Source organism: Melozone crissalis, unplaced genomic scaffold, assembly GCF_028551555.1.
Source record: "Melozone crissalis strain CALT ecotype California unplaced genomic scaffold, PUWL_Pcris_2 ptg000023l_1, whole genome shotgun sequence".
In the NCBI taxonomy this organism is placed as follows: domain Eukaryota; kingdom Metazoa; phylum Chordata; class Aves; order Passeriformes; family Passerellidae; genus Melozone; species Melozone crissalis.
In genome coordinates, this window is record NW_026535801.1 from 36,676,519 (window position 1) to 36,692,984 (window position 16,466).

General features: G+C 40.2%; 1 protein-coding gene across 5 annotated transcripts in view; it reads right to left on the minus strand.

The window, feature by feature from the left end:
• The window catches only part of LRP1B (LDL receptor related protein 1B), a 641,000-nt gene that overhangs the window by 297,574 nt on the left and 326,960 nt on the right, over positions 1–16,466 (minus strand). The gene's annotated exons all lie outside the window — the stretch shown is intronic.

A 16,466-nucleotide genomic window follows, 5' to 3' on the forward strand; every position in this document is an offset into this window, starting at 1 on the left:
CAATCCTGAAGTGGTAATAGCTATAAAAAAAATATTTTTCCAAATTTTTCAACACCTATACCTTTATTATTCCTCATACCAATGGATTTTCTAACTTTAAGCTCGTTTTGATTTGATGATGCATTCAAAACCTTCACACCAGACAATGGGGATACATTCTGACTCAACAATTTAACATTGGACATGTAATGCTGGATAAACCCATGGAGATTATATATGTCACTACTGCAGACATCCTTCATAGAATCTGCTCAAACACACAAAATCAGCACAAGACATGATGCAAACAAACTGTAGAAATCATGTAGAAATACAGACTACAATGTTTTCCAGAAGGAAACAGCACAAAACCAAACAAAAGCCACTCCAACCCTTCCCAACCTCAAGCCATGTCCCGTGTTTCAATAATTTTGCTGATCAAAAAAAAAACTGTTTTAATGAACAACCCTTTTTTTCCCTCCAGGAAAAGGAAAAAAAAAAATTGAGAAACCCAGCTTAAGGAGGTGCTCTGAGGGTATTTTTCAAAACTATGCAGATGAGTCAGAAAATAACCTGCAAATGGGCAGAGAAATTTCTGCTACAGGGCTGGCTTTAAGTAACTGGGTATGACCTAAGGAAAAAGAGAAATCTGTATCCTAATATGTGAACAGTTTTAATCCATTTGATCATTATTCATCGACTTCTGCTTGGGAATAGAATGAACATGAATATGAAGAAGGGTCTCTATCAGCATCTGAGCCCTGGAGCTTCCATTCTGGAGCGACTGCCACTGTCAAAATTAGGCTGAAATTTTGGGAGAAAAGTGGATGTGGCTGGCACACAAAGTTACTACTTATCCTAATGCAACTATTCTAAAAAGAAAGTGCTTTCACACAATTTTCTCAGGGCATTCCCTAGAACTCTTTGACACACCATCTACAGACTGCCCAGAGGTCCATAAACCACATACTGTCAAAATTTGCTCATTTTCCCTGTGGTTTCTGGTATATTTCTCTGCCTTTTGGGCCCCTGTTCATAGGAAGATAATATACTTTGTGGCTGTAGCTGGCTTTGTTGTTTTCCTGTCCCTAGTCCTTAAATCTGCTATATTTTTCCAAGAAAAGTCCCACATAGAGGATAAACTGGAAAACTTCCCTAACATGGTGCTACGGGCTGAGATGCAGAGCTGTTGATTTAATACATCTACCTGAACAAAATCAACACATACATCTCATTTTCTGGGCAAACATGAACCAGCTATCCTTTACCACCTATAATTTTATTCCTCCAATATTTGGCTGGTGCTGCACAGCCAGGAGCTCCTACTGGGTGAGAACTGCTTGACTCGCAAACAATGAGTCTTGGTTTGCTTGCAATCTTTCCTAAATAGATGCAGACAGGCAGCAGCTTGAACCAGAACAGAGCTGCACACAGCCAGGAAAGCTGGAGAACAGGGACAACAAATTGGCAAGTGAGGCCCATTTGGGGAAAATTAAAAACAAAAATAAAAACCCCAAACAAACAAACAAAAAAAAAAATAACCAAACAAAAAAACCTCCAAGCAACAACAGCCTATCTGCTATTTTTTCCCCACAAAAAAATGGCTGTATGTCATTAATTTTAAGTTATTGCAGTATCATATGAGTGGATTTTAACAGTAAAATGGGTGCATTTTCCTTACAAAACCATTAAAGAACCACTGTTAACTGCCATCTGTTTCTGACTTCAGACTGACATTTTCCCCTTCTCCCCTAAATTACACATCAGATCATTTCAAATACATTTTGGTTTTTTATTGTGACAGACACTTTTTGGCCCCAGAAATTTTTGCTCTGTTGCTGATCTGCTAACCCTGCCAGAGGAACCCATAAGTGAAAAAGCAAAAAAAACACAGTAACAATGGAGGGTAAGAGATAGAATATAACAAAGCAGAATAGATTAGGAAAGAATATTTCATTTGAAAGGGACCTACAATGATCATTTAGTCCAACTGCCTGAGCCCTTCAGGGCTGACCAAGAGTTAGGGCATGTTATTAATGCCTCTACCTTTAATAAATAAAACATTAAACACTAAAATAGCAAATGTATTTTCTACTTTACTAGCTAGTTTGTAACAGCTGTAATAGTGATCCTGAAAACCTTTGGAAGAAAACAGAGTTTGACTGCCTCTGGCAATGTTTGAAATATTGAAGGACAAGCTATGGAAGACAGTGTATACATTTAAGACTTGGTTAGATTTGTAACAGGTTTCTGGGGAAGTGAGGAGGCAAAGAAAAATCATGAAGCAGAACACTGATATTTTTAATGCTCCAGCTACGACATTTAAAGCGATAAAAGCCAGGGACTGTCATTTCTTGTCTCCTCTAAGATTCTGCACCCACTTTGATCTCCCTTTCTCAGCCAGAACTGCTTTACAAAGTACACAGGCAGTGAAGAATGAGCATCACTGAGCTTTCCACTTTCATCACAGCTACAGAAACCTCTGCATTTGTCAAAGCCTGGTATTTCTGCTGCAAGATTTAAAGGAAGGAGCTGCACTGAAGGAAACAACAGGAGAGAACTTTAGAGCTCTCTGGCAGAGCCACAGTTCAAGACAAGGAGCTGCAGAGCAAGCCCTGAGATTTGCAGAAATACCGGGTAGCAGAAGCAGCTGTAAGCATCTTTAGGATGATCTATTTTCCCCAAACCCAGGGAGTAGTGCCAATTCATCCAACTCTGATTTAGGTCATTTTGTTCAGTGTTTTCTTTCTTCCACAGGAGACATGAAGGGCAGCATTTTTTACTCCTCTGCATCTCCATGAACTCTCTGAAGTTGTGAGCCAGGTCTGCCACAAAAGCCCCCCATGCCAATCTTGTGCTTCCTGCCTTTCATGCTGCTCTAACTCCAGGCACCTGGTCCCACAGGAGAGCAGCCAGTCAGGCAAAGATGCTGCTGATCTCATCTCCCCTAAAGTGATACACCTTTGACAATGACTCAGAGGAGCCGTAAGCTTCCTCGACAAACTGCTCCCACAGGAATTTGCCGTAATAAAATCCTGCCTTCATTTATTCGTTCTGTGTTCAGTGAAACACACTGCTTATCACAGCTCATTCAAGACGAATCGTAACTAACTTCCCCTGAATGGCTTTTTAATGAAAGGTTTAAGCAATTGATCTGACTATCCTTTTTGTCAGTTCCTCCTGGGCTGACATGAGGTTCACACCAGGTTCTCATGCTCAGATGCTTTGGCTGTTTCTACAAAGGGGAAAAGCAGCTCAGCTTGCAGCTTCCTCATACGGAATTTATTTATTTGGTGGCTATTGTGGACTACCAAAAAAAAAAAAAAAAAACCATACAAAACACCCCCACAGATTTACCAATGTACCTGTTTGCCACAGTTGAGACAGCCACAAAACACAGAGCATCATCATACAATTATTCCAGAAGCCCTCAAACCATACAGAGTAACACCATACCTCATCAGAAAGCTTCAAGCATGTGCCCTCCTTGTTCTTTAGCCCAACCTTTTATACCCTCATGGTCAAGGCATTGCACCTGTGTGCCCTCTGCTCCCTTTGGTGGTTGGTCAGCGCCCCTCATCTCATTCCCTTCAATGCTGCTCACCTGCTTCTCACAGCTGTTCCCATTGGGGATGAGGCTGGGCCAGCCCCACTCCCAATCACCACAAACTGCCTACACCTGTTACCTTTGTCTTTCCTGAGAGGGAAAACAACCAAGGCCAGGTGGGATGGAGCCCTGAGCAGCCTCATCAGATGGAAGGTGTCCCAGGCCTTGGCAGGATGGTGTGGGATGCAATTAGATGCAATCCAAACCTTTCTGTGATTCTGTGTTACATATGAAAGCAGACTTGAGGCACACACACAGAAAAATGTATTTAGCTGCCATTATTCCTGAACCTCCTGCATGACAATTAAGCCTTTTGGCTGCAATGGGTTCCCAGTTATGCTTCCTATGGACTTTAGTAATATATAAATCCTGTCCTGCTCTTTTTGTACTGACAACATTTCAGTACTCTGTGAATTAAAACTGACTGACTCTGTAATGTTGATAAACATCAAAAATACAGAGCTGGTGCATATAAAAGAAACTGGCTGAAGTTTCCATGTTGAAAGTGCCAGACAATACACCAGGGGCATAAATGCAGAGCTTCTGTTGTCAGTTCAGGACTTCCCAATTTGAAACAACAAAGGATCAACAAAGGATCCTTGTCACATAGTTCAGCAGAGAGTGACCAGGAGCTACCAGTGCAATGCTGCCTGGGAAAAAGGGAAATGCATCACTGAGAGCACTGGGAGAAACGTTTCCCATAGAGAAGTGTTGATGTCAAGGCCCAGGATGCTCCTGAGTGCTTCCCTTCCAGGAGGCAGCTGTGGCAGCTGTGCACACCCCGATGGGTACAAGGAAAATAAACTCAGCTTTAAGCAGAATCAACTCAGCTTTAAGCAGAATCACAGCCTGAGGGATTAGCAGGGGAATGGAGAGCTGCAATCTGATGGGGAGACTGTAAATTTTCATCTTGATTGGTGCCAGGGGATGAAAATGAAGAGGAATTAGGACTGCTGTCTATGAATATATCAGAGGATCAACAGCAGGGAAAGAGACAATTTAAACTAAAGGGCTATTGGCAGAAGTACAAATGAGTATAAATTGCCCATTAATAAATTCTGGCTGAAAATGAGAAGGTTCTTAGCTATTACCATAATCAGGTTCTGAAACTCCTCTTTGAGTGGGAAGAGCAGGGACAGAAAATAAGTGCTTGCTTTTGACATGGATCATGATAGACCAAGGAAAACCAGCATATGGAAAGGGCCCTGAAGTATCAGAAACCATTTATGTGACCCAGGAGGGTTCCTCAAGCAACATACTATCTAATGCTAAAACACAATTTTTCATGATGGAACTAAGATCTATCTTTTTTTTTCTTTTTTTTTTTCTTTTTCCCCTTGTGTCTGAAATATACCCAAAGGAAAATTAAAAGGAGCTTGTTATTTGACTATTTTTCTAATGGAACTGTGTGCATTCTCTTTTTTTTTTTTCTATTAAATATTAGTATACTTTTTGGCACCTTTGTGTTTCATAAATTTACTTGATTTTATCTCTGTTTTATTCAGTTTTTGTGATTCAATATTCATACACTGATGTCTAGACTATTCTTATCACACATATGCCATAAGCCTTATTTTTCTTTCCTGGCTTATGTTTTGAGTTTTTGAAGAGCAACCCCCTCACAAATTAGACTTTGTTGTAATCTACTGTAAGTTTTTTGTTTGTTTGTTATTGTTGTACAATATAAAGCTCCATGGATTGCTTCTCTGGCAGAAAAGGGTGGCTTGATTGATAGAATTCAACTGCAGCAAGTTTTTATCTTACATTTGTTGGTCATGTTATTAGTTTTTAATATCTTACCATAAAAGAAAAAAAGACAGAACTGTAATGAACTTTGTCAGACACCTCAGCCCATAACTCTGTTACAGTGGATGCAGCACAGAAAAAGAAATGGAAATCAGAGATCATGACCTTACAGCCCTGCTGTGGCTGACCTCTGTCAAATTCAGCAGAAAAGCACAAGGAGTCAAATTTAAAAATGTTGGGGTTTATTTGCTCCTAGGAAAAAACAAAACAAAACAAAACAAAAACAATTTTTAAAAAAAATCAAAAAATCAAAAGAAAAAAGAAAAAAAAAACCAAAAAATAACAACCCACACCAACAAAAACATCCATTCAGAAAAATAAACTGGGATATGTTAAAGACTCAGCCATTTACAGCTCAAGTCTGCAGCCAGCCCCAGGATCCATCAGGCAGAGCAGGATTTCTGTACAATTCAGAGACAGGGTAATCAGGGCCCAGAATGACAAGTTAAAACTCTGCAACCTGAGCTCTGACAAACTCTAAGTCCTGGTATAACACCAAGCCTTTCCCTTCACACTGCTGGGATGTCCGAGTTAGGACTGCTGATAGGAAATTCCATGTGCTCAAACTCTGAGGGCAGAATCTCTTCCTGAGGCTGAAGTGTTACAATAATATTTTTAAGACAAAGGGAGAAAAATGATGCTTGAGGATGGTGCTTTGTCCTGGGTACCAGGCTACTCCTAATTTTTCCACAAAATATTTACTGGATAAAACGCATTAACAGATCGCTGTATTTGCACCCTTTTTCATTACTATAACCATCAGGCAAGTGAGCCTTTTCCCCAGCAGTATTGATTCCACCTGAGAACACAAGATGCAGCAACTGGTGTATCCTGTGGAGGAAAGGATGATGGGCTGTGATGTGTGAACACCCCTGAGGCTCAGGAAACACCTGGGCAGTCCTGGGTGCCCCTTCCTAAACAACTGCTGAGGGCAAAGCTGTCACATAAAGGCTGAGCACCTCATTTTGCCATGTTAGTTACCATTTATTTGTTAAAATGGCATTAATACACTGTGTCAGAGCTCAACCCCATCAGCAGGAGAAGCTTGGCCTGCAGCAACAAATGATACAGGAAATTTTACAGGGAAAAGAGCAGCACATGGATTGTGCTTCACAATTCCACCTGCTATATCTCATTTTTCTATTGTATCTTTCCCCCCATCACTGTCTATGTGTTGGCAATCGGTCGCTGAACAACTTAATTTGTTATTTTAAATAGATATTACAGCATGTTTGTCTGCTTTATGATTACAGGAAAATTACATATCTTGTTTAATCTGCCTGTCAGTCTGCACACAACCAGGAGTGTCTCACTGTGATTATTGTGCAGTGAAAATGGGCACATCTTGCTGAGTAAGTTCAGGCTGCTTCTGAGTAACAAGATATTACTTACAAAAGACAGATTTTTTTATTTTTTTTTCCTGCAGTCATTGCCAATATATCAGAGAGAAGAAATGTTGCAGGAAAAAAACAAAAAACAAAAAAACAAAAACCAAAAAATGAAAAAAACCAAAAAAGCAAAAAAAAAAAAAAAACCAAAAACCCCCCACCAAAACAAACACAATAAAAAAATACCCAAAACCCCCAAAAACACCAAAAAACCCAAACCAAAACAAAACCATTAAATAATCATAACATTCAGCAGTTCTTTTCAGAGTATAACTATCTTAAAAACATCACTGAACAGTATCTCCCTACCTACTTCATGGATAAATGTATTTTTCAAGGATGTACTATTGAAATTTCTGCCTGCCTAAAATCTTGACCTACAATATTTGGCACAGCTTCAAAACAATTTGTTTTATGTGGTGTTCTTCAACCATAGCATCACACAACACTTTAAAAGATGAGATCAGCAGGTAGGGGGCATGTAGAGAAATATTGGCGTCACCCACGGAAATGGCTCATTATCCTGACCTTTTGCTGTTTTAGTTATACCTTGGCTGCCATACACAAGCATAAGCTCAAGAAAAGTTCACCTGGGAAAAAACAAACTGGGAAAATGATTTCATGGCTGAAGAGAGTGATTTATCTGCTTTTTTAACCTGGATACGAGATATAAATTTAAAAGAATAGCTATGAGAAGAATACACATTAATTTAAATTTATATAAACCCATTTATAGTTTTAGGCATATTCAATGCTATTCAATATACCAGTTTTCATGGTATTGAGTAAATGTTCATGAGGTACAGATAATAATCTTTATGGGTGTCTAATGAGATATGAAGCCTGACAATACTGCACGTGTGAAAAGGCCAGAGATGAAAGCAGGGAGTGACAAAGTCTGAGAAGGGCAGAATGGGAAAACTACAGAGAGGTCCAGAAGTCAGCAGGAGCAGATCACCTGGGCTTTTTAATCTGGACTCAGTTGTATAAAATGCATTTCCAGAATTAGCTCGCAATTTCTCAGCCTTGTAAGCAAATTGCAGTTGAGATCCTGAGGAATGCTGGACACCAGAGCAGCAATTTGCTGGCAGGAGCAGAGCAGGCTCTGCTGGGAAAAACGCTCAGGAACGTTTTGTGGCAGTAAAGGATGTTCAGAAGCCTCTCAGGGAGGTCTGGAAATCGAAGTAAAGTTGGAGAAACTGTCCCTGCTTGTCACTCCTGGGCTGTCCCCTCACCTAGGCACACAATTCCACCCAGCTCATGTCACTGCGTGACAAGGACTTCCAAGTGGAAAAAGTGTGGCTTCCTGTGGTTTTATACATCTTTATTTACGGAAAGATATTTATTTTATACAGCTTTATTTATGGGAAGGCAGCTCACAGTGCAGCATCATCAATGCTCAGTGTCTCTCTTAAAACAGTGTCGCTCCCTCTTGAGCTCACCCAAAACCCAGGGTGTGTTTTCATACTTGGATTTCTGGCCATGGCCCAGTCCAATGGCCCACAAAAATCAGCTGAAAATCTCTATAATGTGCCTCAAGTGAATACACCCCAGCATGGCATGGGGTTCCCTTCATGTGGCACACCAAGATGTCTCAGTCCTCTTCTGGAGCAATTTTTAGAAATAAAGAACAAGTTTAGACTCTCTTCGTTGTGTTGCCTCATCTAATGCTATAGATATAATGGTGCAACAGAGCTGGGAAGGGTGTGGAACTTTTAAACGTTACAGAGAGGCCAAAAAATTATTAATTTTCTTTTACTGATACTTGAGGGGGAAGTGGGTGAAGAAAAAGGGAAAACAAAAAAAAAGCTGGCAACTTTATTTACTTTGCTCGGTTTGTAGGTATGTGGAAAACCATAATTAAATCATCTTGAAATCACAAAAGACACCTATAATAGCTTTTCCCAATGCCCAATTTCATGCCTCTTCATGGAAGTAGTACCTCAGAAATTGCTTCTCTTCGTGAACACAACTACACTTGACAGATAAAATCCTCAAAAAATTGCCAAGCAGAAACCTCAGGCTCATGAGGCAGAGCCTTTCTGGAAACTCAGCCAAGGACTTGGAATCAATTATAAAAATAGTAGCAGGTTCCAGAGAACCAAACATGAGATTCAGTAAGTGGACATTGTTTACATGCAAACTAAACCCAGTGAAGGATAACAGAAAGGACTTTAAGTTAGAAGCAAAATTAAAAACAGGTAGCAAGGAAAAATTATGCTAGAGAAATAAAATCCTTATGCAATTATTGAGTGTTTTTATTCCAAGGAGACAGACATGTGTACTCCTGGACTCTGGCAGGGGCTACAATAAGTGACACACTCCCTCACAAGCAGATGTTCAATCACCTAAAGAGGCTGAACATTTTTCCCTGCAGCAAGCAGGGTGGGATTCAAGTTGATTTTTGGAGCGTTGGAAGTGAACACTCCAAAAGTCACAATGGGAAGTTTGTCCAATTGGAAGTGAACAATTCATGACAAATTCTGCTTTAAGCTGTATATTGCTGCTGGTGCCTGGAACCACTCATAATTGCCAGTTCTCAAGGCTGGCAGTGTTTTCCTGAGCATTTCTCACCCATGGGCGTCACCATCTCACACACGTGTGTGTCAGGGTGCACAAGTGCAGGTGTCCAGAGAGCCAGGGAATGGAAACCATCAAATCACAAAGCCTAGGAAGTCACTGTGACTCAAACCTGCTGTCCCAGTGTATGGGAGAACACACACAATTCCATCTTTGGTGGCTTGATGTCGTCTCCCCTGGCATCCAGCTGGGATTGCTCAGCAATAACTTTTCTGGAAGCACCAAACTTGGAGCACCAGCTGCAAGCACAAGCAGCAGCACCACCGCAAACCATGGCAACACTTGCTGCCATTTCCCCATGACCCATCTCCCCTGGCTGCATTTCTGATATTTTAGCCAGCTAATGAGCCCTTGGCAATGTGTGACTGATTCAGTGGCACTGAGCTTGAGGGCAACAGAAGGCCAAGAGCTGCTTTTCATTCATTTCTTCATTCAGCTGCAAATCAGAGCTTCCTTATTGCCCCTGCATGTTATTGCCATGGCCACACATAATATATGCAGGAAGCCTTTATTTTACTGAATACTTTACATAGGATAACATCATTCTGTATTTTTTTCATTGTAAGTTCTCTAGCTGTTGTTTCAGGATTTTTTTTTTTTTGCAAAGCATTTCAGGTCTCTAGAGCCCAAAATAAAACCCTTCCCTTTTCCCATCCTATAAATCAAAGAACTGGTGAACAGAAAACTTCATTGATTAATCATTTCAGCCACCTGTAACTTTTATGATTAAGTACAGTTACATTTTTATGTTGCTGCATGTAAAGGAAAAGAAAAAATGCAGTTTTTCACAGGAGATGTCATTTACACATTTTATTAGTGGCCATAATGTAAATAAATGTAATCCCTGTAACCTGCCCCTTGCTTCATTCTCAAGGCCACAAACAGAAAAGGCTGAGAAAAAAGTTAATAAAACATGATGGTTCTCAGTGCCAATTTCAGGATTCCAGAGCCTGAGATTATGGAAGGCACAGCTGCAAAGGATACACAGAAAATGAGACTCAGGTGATGTGCTTTCGGGGTTGGAAGGCACCACAAAGATCAGCCCTATTTCCAGCACCTGAGAATAAATATGGAATTACCAAGGCATTTACACAAGGGCTACATGTGTCACTTTATTCATTTATCTATTTATTTATTGACTCTTAATAAAAACCATTAAATACCTGAATATCAGAATGATCTGTAAAGGAAAAAAAAAATTGAATAGATGATTACTGTAAGAAAAAAAAACAAAAACAAAACCAAAAACAGTTAAAGAGGGAATGAATTAGAATGGCTGTAGGACAATTAAATTCTTCATGAAGAAAACAGAAATTGAAAATTAAATTGAGAGAGCATATGTAGCAATAGCAAAATTTAAATGTGCACACTTCATCTTCACTTCTAACAACCAAAATATAATAACTGTACTCAAATTTAGAAAAAAAAAAAAAAAGGTCTTGCTTTATTCTGCAAAGTCTATTAGCATTTATTTATTTTTTGCCCTGTTTGGACATGTCTTTTTGGTATCTCCCAAGCTTTTTATTTTGCTCCATGCTCCTCATTGTCCCTCCCTCCACCACACTACCAAATATTCTCCATTCTGAACACATTCAATTATTCTCCAAAAAGCAGCATTTTCTACTTCTCCCAGACTTCTTCATGCTCTCAGTCCAGCATACAGAATAAAGGACAGCAGAAACAAAAGGTTTTTCTTTCAATTGCCTCTAAAAGACAGGGCATATCCAACTAAAAGGAAAATACACAATACTTGCATAACTGTGAAAAACAATTCCACTGCCACATTTAAACGAGGAGAGGTTTCAGAAGGCAAAATTGTTATTTTGCAGCATTTTTCCTTTCTTGTTTCTTTTTGATGAGGTTGTAGGAAAAGTCAGATTAGAAAATTCACCATTAAAAACTCCTCACTGTTACCTGAATGCACATTTACAATTAATTGAAACTATTTAACATGCATTAAATCTGATGTAATTTTTCTGTTTCATGCTTTAATGAGTACTGTGGTGAACTCCAGCCACACCTGCTGCTGGCCTCCCTGTGGCAGCTGTGGGACCACATCCCCTCGGGCCAGGTTACCACCAAAGGACTCCATCCTGCCATCATCTGAAGCTTTGCAAATGCCACACTTTTCATTAATTTAATCTGAATTTTTTTTGTGTTTGTGTCAGTAGCAATTCAGAGTGATGAGGAGACAGCAATTCCCATTTCCTGCCACAGCTTTTTCACAGTCCTTCCACACCACTCTCCCCAGAGTCAGAAGGAGAAGGACAAATCCAGTAGCCTTCAGTGGTTAAATGTGGTCAGTGGTCAGCTCACAAGCAGCTTTGGTGATTTCTTTGGTGTAGTGTTAGTAGTTGTTATACATGCATTTATTTTAACATGAGACAAAAAATTGGTTCTGGTGGTTGGAAAGTAAAAGTTGCTGGTTTGTCACTCCAGTTTCAGTGCTAACTTGCTTTTTCAGCCCTGTCATGTTTCCCTTTCCTACACTGATCCATTTTCAGAAGCACACAATGGGAATTACTGGGTAAGAGCCCCACATTTTAAGAGAATACAGGAGATCACGGGAGGAATCTGCATCAGGCACAAATCCACAGAGGGTTGTTTTCTTCTTTCTACAATTAACCTCATTGTGGCATAGCACGACTTTTATAGTTTTAATAGTGCAGCTTAAAGTAATATTTGAAATATCTGGAGAAAATCCTCCACCTTTGTCCACTCCCCAAAGAGCTGTTCCAAAATGATGCCATCATTAGCCCTCCCCTGTACCCCACAGGGTAACCCCACATCTGTGGTACAACTCATGGCGTGGCTGTGCCCCGTGAAAGCAGCACTTACAACTTTCATGAGATGAATTTTGAATTTACATAAATCCAGCCATACATATTTAACACACAGCTCCAGAGCTCCTTCCCAAGCCTCACTGTCTCATGCAAAGTCAGCCTGATGTAGGCTGCAACATCCAAGGAATCCTGTGGTGTTTGCTGGGTCCCCAGGATGAAGGAGGAATGGATGAATGTGACTCCATGTTCTTAGAAGGCTAATTTATTATTTTATGTACTTACATTATATAAAAGAATGCTATACTAAAACTATACTAAAGAATAGACAAAGGATACAGACAGAAGGTTACAAAGAATGATAATGAAGACATGAAAACTCGTGACTGCTTCGAGTCCTGGCACAGCTGGACAGTGATTAGTCATTAAGGCAAAACAATTCACATATTGGATAAATAATCTCCAAACTGTCACAGACATATTTTATGAAAAATCCTTTTGTTAGGATCTTTTCTCCTGAGAAGCTGAGAAGCTTCAGCTTCTCCATGTTTTGCTGCTTTGGAATGTGATCTGGAGAATTGTTTACCCAGCATGTGAAGTTGTTTTTACTTGGTGACCAATGACAGTCACCTTTGTCGAGGCTGTGAGCAGTCACAAGATTTTATTATCATTCCATTTCTTTCCTTGCAAGCCTTCTGATGAAATCCTTTCTTCTATTCTTTTAGTATAGTTTTAGTATATAATTTTCTTTCAATATAATATATATAATAAAATAATAAATCAGCCTTCTGAAACATGGAGTCAAGATTCTTGTCTCTTCCTTTGTCCTGGTACCCCTGAGAACACCACCACATCCAACCTCATTCCAAAGCAGCAAAACAGGAGAAGCAAATCAGATAATTATTGCTTTCATTTTTCTCTGAGGCTTCTCAGCTTCCCAGTAGAAGAAATCCTGGAGAAGGGATTTTTCAGAAAATATGGCAGTGGCAGAATCCTAAGGCAGAACACAACCCAGAAAAGAGTCTGTATCCTCACAGTCACATCCAATTTTAAGTGATGCCCTTTAAGTGGCTGATGAATGGACATTATTATAAAGATGTCTACAAGACAGGTCTATTGGAGGATCCTGAATAAAATAAAGACTTCAAATACCATTAAAGTTAATGAATTAGGTCAAGGCAGGTAATTTATCACCTGTCTGAATTGGAATCCAATCTCTGGCATCCTTTAAAAAAAAGACACATTCAAATGAGGTGGTGTTCCCAGGGAAGTTCATAGTGAAGCTAATCATAATTCAAATGAGAAAATGCCTGCATAGTTTTTTGCAAAGCCTGACAAGGGATTCTGTGCAAAAGCAGCATGGTAAGCAAAAGCAAATTTCCTCAAATTAATTTGACCTTGATGAAAGGAACATATTTTTATCAATCAAACTTAACAAATATTGACTTTAGGCATTAAGTGAAGATATACATAAACATTCAGGTTGTTGAAACAGTTGTCAAGTTCATTTTCCTTCTGAAATCACAGTTTGCTGCTGAAGATCAAACTGAACTTAACCTCTTGAAAAAACCTGCGGTGCCTCATAAAGCGAGAGTCGCACGGATTGGTCTCCTCTGTCTATCAGCTGCTAAAAAAAGATGTGTCACACAGGCAGCCTGAGACCTGGAGCCAGAGTGCTGAGTGGGATACACACAGCTATGACACTTGGAATAACCAGAACCACACTGGGCCCTGTGCCACGGCCCGTCCTCGTTCAGCAGCACCAGCTGGAGGCTGTGAGGACACTTCTGCTGCTGAGTCCCCTTCACCATGCAGGTTTTATTGCCATGGGAGGGGCAGCAGAGAAACTTGCTTCAAGGAGCATTATTTATGGGTCACCAAGCAGAGGACTTGCCTAAGAGTAGACTAGAACACAAGCACTGCTTAATTTTGCAAAAATCTGAAAGATGAAAAAAACATTTTAATGGTACTTTGTATTCTCTGCTCTTCGCGGAGCAGGGAGGGGAGGAGAGCAGCTCATGTACAATGGTGCTGTCTTCTTTCAAGTCACTCTAACAGAATCTGAATGAAGAATCAGCCCTCACCCTGGCAGAAACAAGATTCCCAGCACATCTCCCCAGTGCCCGGGCACTCACTGAGCAGGTACAAGGTCTGTCCTGCCAGGCAGGGCACGAGCTCCAAGCTGAGGCTGAGAGTCCCTGCAGGAAAAACTCCCTGCTCAAGAGCTCTTCCCTCCTCCGAGCCCAAAACCTTCTCTGAACTCTCAGATTCCCTGGGAGAAGGCAAGAGCAGGAGCCACAGCAGCAGCCGAGCATTTGCAAACATTCCGTAAGGTGAGCACGAGACTGGACTTGAGTACAAAAAGGTTTTTCCTTCACCGCAGTATTCAGGCTTCTATTTTGTGTCATACCCAGCCTTCACCACAGAAACACCTTGAGGCATTTCATGGTTATGTTGACATTTCAATTATGCTGCATTTAAATAGATTTTGTTGTGCTGACTCTTGTGTCTTGCTAAAACACTTCCCTTTCTAAATATAAAGTTATAGAGTTATTTACTAAGGTAAATTCTGACAGAGAGTGTACCAAGGAAGCAGCAAAGCAGAAAGTCACAGTATTTGCCTCTCCTTTTAAAAAATTATCTCTGTCTCCATTTTTCATCTGCTACATGACTGGAGGCTGTGCACAGAGAACACTGCAAAGACAGAAGCAGGGCTCCGTAAGGAATCTTCAGAACGGATTTCGCGTGAGGAATAGCAAAAGAAGGTTTCTTTTCTCCTAGAACTGGCTGTAAAATGAGCTGGAGATCAGCCTACCTGCTGGAGTGGCCAAAAAAGGGTCCAGGCCAACTTAGGAAATCTGTGAACAGCCTGGGATTGAAAGGCTGTAAGTAACTCAGGGAGCCACTCAGCCAACCATGTACGCCAATACTTTTCCCTCAAACATTCCTGAAGCTTATAGGAAGCAAAGAACTGGCAGATAAAAATTGCCTCCATAATTTAGCAGCCTGTCTGTAATGACTGACTTCCCCACAAGCCCTGGAAATGTCAAAGCCTCTGCTAGCAGAGTTTGCAGAGCTCCCTTAAACGCTCGTGCACAGCGAGCCCTCCGGAACCTGCGGCTTCCTGAGCCACGGAACAGCCTCACACTCTTTGAAGAAAGAAGAAAAACTAAGAGTCAGTTAAGTTTTATCACTGTCTCCTCTTCCACCTATTCCTGGCTCAGGAAAGTGACAGTTGGCTAATTCCAGACTAGCTAGGTATAAAGGTTTTTTTTTCTCCCCAGCACAGGCTGTGCCTCTCTTCTGCTGCCTTAGCTGTTCTGCAAGTGACAAATGGTGCAGAGCCTGAATATTTCCCTACGTGTATATTTAAGATTTGTACTGACTGCTGTTTATCCAGAGAAAGTAATGGCTTTCAATCCTGATGAAAATTATAGCAGATTCAGGCCAAGTTTTTACTGAATGTGGTTTTATGAGAAAGAATAAAACAAGTGTGCAGAGCTCTTCAGCAAGTTATACTGCTCACTTTTTTCATGTGCCTAGAAATATTTGAGGCAGTGTGAAGGTGATCTCTGGAGGATACATCCAATACCCACTGTTACCCTTACAATCCCATGCTGAAACATCATTGCCAAAAATAGCCTCCTAAAGGTGACACTTCTATAAAAGATGTCACAAGTTGCAGCAAGATGCTCAGGAGTATATAAGTCATCTTTACAGTTCTACTGCACAGGTATTTCATACATTTTCCTTTTCCTATTTGATATCCTTTCTCCAATTTTACAGCAAGTTTTTAGGTTTGGAGCTTATTTTCAATACATGCACTTATGCATTGGGTTTGCTTGAAAAACCTCATTATTATATGAATGTGAATGTATCTACAGAACAGTGGGTTGGAGCCAAAAAGAGGAATCTGGAAGCCAAAGAGCTAGTGCCCACTTTGCACATTTACAAGGCAAAGAAAGCAGCTATTGCAACCAAAAAAAAAAAAAAAAAAAAAAAATAAAAACAAGAAAAAACCACCCACAAACCAAAAAAACAAAACCAAAAAAAAAAATCCCCCATAATTTAATAAAAGAACCAAAAATAAAACCATTCCCCACACAGCTTCAAAAGAAACAAGTAATGAACAGATGTTAGCACAAATATTTGGGCAAAAAAATTCATTTTTTGAAAGCATCAACACCATCACATGCCTTTTATTGTAATATTTCCCAAAAACTCACTTTTCTCTACAGTGACCACTTATTTCTACATTGCCTTGTCCTTCTCAGCACAGCTGAGGCTCCAGACCTGATTCAGATTTTGAGGAATAATATCTGCCCA